The sequence below is a fragment of the Physella acuta genome, unplaced genomic scaffold (genome assembly GCF_028476545.2).
Source record: "Physella acuta isolate Inbredline_101_S28 unplaced genomic scaffold, ASM2847654v3 ptg000319l, whole genome shotgun sequence".
NCBI classification, from domain to species: domain Eukaryota; kingdom Metazoa; phylum Mollusca; class Gastropoda; family Physidae; genus Physella; species Physella acuta.
The window spans coordinates 127,034-133,536 of NW_026731838.1; positions in this window are offsets into that span (position 1 = coordinate 127,034).

Sequence of the window (6,503 nt, forward strand, 5' to 3'; positions counted from 1 at the left end):
GCTTCTATCACCAATTTGTAATGTGATTGCCTTGACCGTGTTTGCCGGGACTGCTGTCCTTCCTCTGGTCTTGGCAAACCTGGCCAACTTGGATCCCCGACCTGGTGTGGTCGATCCGACAATATTTGTAAGAAATTCTGGCAATTGGCCAAGAATATTCATGCCCAACAGGCAAGGTATATTTGACACATTTGTCTCTAGGTTGTGTTTCGTCACGAACACCCCAACCTGCTTCAACCTATGTCCTGCCACCACGACATCCGCCAGAAAATAACCACAGTATGGAATGGTTAGTCCATTAGCTGCCGTCAGGCGCATGCATGTGTCAGACCTCAACCTATGGTCTTTTCCTTTCATCCATTTGGTGTAAAAATTTTCCGTGATTGTCGTCACCTGGGAGCCTGTATCCACAATTGCCTTCACCGCGATGTCCCCAATCGTAATCACTATTTCGGGACAGACTCCCATCATTTTGCTTCTTGGGCCATACCCTCGCCCCTCTGTAGCCTGGCCCTGCCTTACAGAGGACGACCGTTTCCCTGGCAGTACCGTGCCATATGTCCGGGTTGTGAACAAGACAAACAAATTGGCCGACCGTCGGCCGTCCATTGGAGTGATGGCTTGGCAGGACGCGGCCGTCCAACCCGTCCCTGTTTTGTCCCGTTCTTTTCCTGATTCTCAGCTGTTGACCTGCTTTCTAACCTCTCCAAACGTTGGTCAACCTTATCTAGGTGGGCCAACAGTTGAGCCATCATGGTCTCCATCGTGTCGGCCCCTGTGGGTGGGGATTGTCTATGTTCAGGCACCGAGACTTTGTCCACCGAACAGTTCGATTGGTCCTCATCCTCGGACCTGCGGATCGCTGAGTTCCTGACCTGAAGGAAGGTCAACTGCGGGTCTTTGTGGACCTCCTCTTTCAACTCTCTTCTTAGGATCGGGGTTGCCAGCCCCTCAATGAAATGGTCCCTCAGTAGGCGTACATCAATGTCAGGTGTTTTGACCTTTACCGAATCAAAGGCCCTGTTCATCCGGTGTGAGTACTCCATCACACTCTCCGCCAATCTCTGCCTTAAGCCTACGAACCCTGCCAGCAGTTGCGATCCCGACCGTCTCTCCCCAAAGGTCTCCATAATCAGATCCAGCACCTTATCTGGATCTGATTGGATGGTTTTATCGTGGCATTTGACCTCTGCCCTAACCGTCTCTCCTATACTGCCCATCAGCAGTCTTAATCTTTCCTCTGGTGACATGCCTCTCGAGGCCCAGGCCGCTTTGACCTCTTCACTGAACCTGTTGGTTAAAGTTGGATCTCCGTCCCCGTAAAATTTGTTAATATGGGACTCTCTGGGTAGGACCACTATATGGGTCTGCTTCTCGTCCAGAGTAGACATTTTCTTCCTTAAGTACTAAAAAAAAAGAGAGTTCTTTCTTACCGTGTGTGTATGAAAAATTTTTCCTCGTTCCTCAATTTTCACAGTTCCTGAATGTCCGAATTCACACACACACTAAACACAGTTATGCACAAGGTTGACTATAGGTGCCTTAAACGGCAAGTCTAGTTGAATTCATCCTGCTCGCAGCGCCAAATGTGACCTAGGCTAGTTGCATCTTTCCTGTTCGCAACGCCAAATGTGACCTTCCCCGAGTCTACCCTGCTCGCAGCGCCAATTGTGACGAGCGAACATTTATCCTGCCGACAACGCCAATTGTAACGAGCCAACAGTTACCATGCTCGCAACGCCACATGTAATGAGACCTAATTGCCTGTAGTGCCACGTGTTAACGAGTTTAACCACTCATTCTAGACAACATTGACCACAGTATAGATACTCAAGATGCAGGTTCGCTATTGATCCTTTATTACACGAATCAAGAAATGCTTCATAATAACACAATAAATCAACAGGAATGCTTCTCAATAATAGTCTGAATCAACTGACCCCTAACAGTCCTTCACTAGGCTTCATATAACTGAATCCACATGTCTATAATCCTTCTTAACACAATACGGCTAACCCGTTCTATAACCGACTTGACATAGTCACACAGACTGACTGATCTAAGCGAGCGATGAAAGATGGAAGAGAGCTCGCAAACGGGAAGAGAGAGAACGAGTCCTGCCGTGCCCTCCTATTTATGCCTTGTATCCGTACTCGTCTCCGTACTTGTATTCCTCCGTAATCGATACTTGTACTCGATCTCCGACCACCAGTTGCGTAGTTCAAACGTACAGACCGTAAAATAACATCTGCGTCCCATCCATCAAAGTTGACAGGCCGTCTGAACACCGTTTCCCAAAATAGCACGCGTTGGCTTTGAGGTTGCCATCAGCCCGACCCAATAAGCCACCTGTCATCGGTTGCATCAGACCAACACTGTGTCTCGGCCTCTCGTTCGTTATCATTTGTAACTGGTAGTTAGGCCTACCCCAGTTACATATATATATATATATATATATATATATATATATATATATATATATATATATATATATATATATATATAGATATATATATATATATATATATATATATATATATATATATATATATATATATATCTTTAGTTAAAAATCTTCCCTGGGGTTACTCCCTCCCCTCCCCAAGTTTCATGGCGAATATATATTTCATTTGAATATATACGATAAAAAAATTACATCACATACTGTACGTAATATTCACAATTATACCATGAATGTTATATGCGCATGTAAGATGCAATACAGTACAGTCAGTACTTTACAGTTGTTTGAAATACACGTGAAAGATCGAAATGACACACAGGACCTACACGGATTTTCTATATTAAAATCGATAGTGGAAGTGATCTTGAACCAAACAAAAACAGCAGGGTAACTAGACTGAAAATGCAATATTTCTATGGTTATTCTATACCAACTTCCACATGTTAATGCTAAACCCAAGGATATCATCATTGGATTTGTTACGTTTATTTGCTTTGTTGAAAGTAGGTCATGGCGACAATACAAACAGTGTGTACTTTACTGGTAATACACGACGCTTTTTTCGTGGCGGTAAAATAGCTCTACACCGGCAGAAAATTCCATCGGGGATGTATGGCAGAATAATATATGATAACATAGCTAAAATTAGCCTTCATCGCTGCTAAATACATTTTGATTGTAAATAAATATGTTCTAAAATTTAAATTGTAAACAAGTTTAATCTTAGTTAAATCAATATTAAACTATAAATAAAATATTTCCTTGATAGTGCCTCTATATCTCGTGACCTTAGAAGAACTCTTCACTCTTGTGGGGGAAAAACCGCACCATCGCTACCTAAATAATAACAATATGGCTGTGGTTTAATATTAAATATATTCTTTAAATGTTTTAAGTGGAAAATAATTATCTAAAGTCATGGCTTATTTCAAATCTCGAGGAAAGGATTACATGAAAAACAGAAAATCATCCAAGAGTGCCGGTAGGTACTCATCTTATGAACAGGGTGAGAATGACGCGTCTCTGTCTGAAGACTCAACGATGGAAGATGATGAGGATGACTGCACGGTATCTTCAATGAACCCAATGCAGAACCCATTGTCGCCTCAGGTAAGTTGATTTATAAATCCAATCTCGATATTTTTATATTTCATTTAAGCTTTTCCAAATTTTATTATGAAAGTGCCTTATTTTATAGTCCGATTCTAGATTTTATATTATTTTTTTAAAATTGAAAGGACACATTCTCTCTACACAAAAGTCACAGTGTGTGTAATGTGTAACACATGATCTCATGATCATCATGTCGATTAGCAGGGCCTCTATGCCTCCTATACACTTCACACTATACTCAACTTTAGTTTATTTGTACTTATTATAAAGGGCCATGGGCCCACAGAGGATACTAACTATATTACTAACTAACTAGACTAAACTTCCTTAACTTATTTTTAAAAATACAAATAAGCCTACTATTAAGTAACTATTAGCCTATTAATAAGATCTAGACCTACATTCTAATTAAATTCTAGATTCTACTTGAACTAGGATACTTATTCTGCATACTTATTAATATTTATGATACTACATTATGTTTAGCCTTCATTAACTATAGGCCCCTATTCATTTTGATTTTATTTTTAAGCTATAATATTAATAGGGCCTCGCCCTATTTAATAATATAAGCATAATTTAAATTGTCTGACTGAGGATTAAGCCTAGATCTAATTCTTAATTCTGAAATTCATCATAAAATTATAAAAATTAAAATTTTAGTAAGCCTAATACTGTTAAATTAAAAATATAAACCCAGCTGTACATGACTACACACAATACGCAACTACAACTGCACCCCACTATTACTATAAACCACTATAGTCTTACACTTTTTACTTACATTAATATTAGTATTAGGCAGTCCTATAATTACTAGGCCCTATGCCCTGTTATTATGAGGCTTGAAAAGAATTTCAACTATCTGTAGTACCTGATTTGTGCCTTAACTTTAACACAGCATGTAAAAAAAAGAAACACTACAATTATAATGTTAATTAATAAATAATAGTTATAAAATTTTTGTATCGCCTGCATTTTCTTGTCTGTAGAAATGCATTATTTAAAATGCAGTTATTGCAAGGTAGAATCATGACTTTTTTATTTACCGTTATTGTTGATAACGTGGTCATTTCATAACATTTAGTTGTTCTTTAAAATTATAATCACAAAACACATTAAACTTTCTGCTCTCTACTAGAAATAAATAACAAGCTTGCTATGCATCAAGCTTTAGTATTTTTTACACTGTTGATACACAAGTGAATTTGTGTACGCCTACTAAAACCATGTCAATGAAAATATAAAAATAAAACTGTCATTTCACTGATTTTGACTCTAGGTAAAATTACAATTCAACTATCATCAAAGATGCTGTTCTAGTTTAAACTTTTTTTTATCTTTCAAGCTAATCATGAGAGTGATTATTCATATTTTACAATTTCTTTTTGATATTTCTATCTTTATTAAAATGGTTATGGTAGATGATTTCATTTGCTCGTTTTAAAATTGTTAATACTTTTCTTTCTCTGTTTTTAACAAGCTACATTTAAAAGTGTGTTACTATTAACGATATTTGCATCAACAAACATATTTTTCATAATTCCCCCACTTCAAATTTAAACTCGTTCACATTTTTATCACTTCAAATTGCAATTTCTTCTTTCACCGTTTCTTTTTAGTGTCTTTTATTGTATGTTAAAACTTGGACCACAATAGATTGACAGAGATGGAAATACTCAACCATTTTTCTATCAGTCACTGCTATTGTTTATTCTTCTTCTAACTATTTTCTTACTAATTTTAAAACTCAGTTTATCATGTGTCTTTAATATAATAATATTTTACCATTTTAGTTATGTTTATCTATATTTACCTAACTATAATATTGTGAAAGGGTAACCCATTTAAATAATTTAATATCTCAATATCTTTGATATCTATTATCGTTACCAATTATCATTTTAATCTGACCAGGGTGACCACAAACAATAAATTTTCTCTCTAGTAAAATTCAGTTGCCCATCAAAGAAGTTTTATTCTTACAGGAAATGGATTTACTTTCTCCTGTTTGCCATGTATTTTGTAACACAAAATGTTACAGTTATTACTTGTTTCTCACCTCCACTTTTTACAGTTGTATTAAATGAACTCAAAGCACACAGGTTAAATTGAGTTAAGTGTCTAGTGATCTCCTATTTTCAGTGACGCAGTTTTTCTTCATTGTTATATTAAGATAAAGAACGTTTTCTCAATTCTTTCTACTTTCTTTGCCTTTCACAAATAACGGTTTTTATTTGTTGTGTTTTCTAACGAAATAAAATAGTGGATTATTTTACCTACTAGTGTCCAGCTATGGCCAGTTTAAGAAAGAGGGTTATGGTTGTTGTAATATCAATAGTCTTTTCCAGCTCATGCCCTAGACACATTAGAGTTCCTCTGTTTCAATTACCTCGACATACAAGGGAATAATTTAGTCAGCACTATGCCCAACTCAACTGCCTTTGTTTCCCTAATATGAGTCAGGTACCCATCAGAGTTGGTTAGAGAGAGAGAGAGAGAGAGACATCCTACAGACTAGAGTCTGGGATCTGAACTTGAGACTTTCGGATTAGCAACCTAGCGCTCTGCAGCTCGAGTATGACTTCCCCATTAGTAGTAATATAATGGTAGTTCAATGGTATTAGCAATAGGTTTATAGTTTACTTACACAGCTAATTTTAGTCGGTAGATTTACTGCTCGTAATTTAACACCTACATGTAAGATATTATTAAAGTTGCATTACACAAAATTAGTATGGAAAAAAAAACACCCTAAGGTTATTACAAAATGTAATGATTTTCCATTTTACTCTGACAGTTAAACTTAGGCTTTTTATTTTCATTTCTTAATTTTTTGTAACATATTTCTTTTTTTCCTCCATTGTTTTTCAACGACAGAATGTTGGCAAAAACACAACACCCTGTTGACAAACTTAGTTATCTG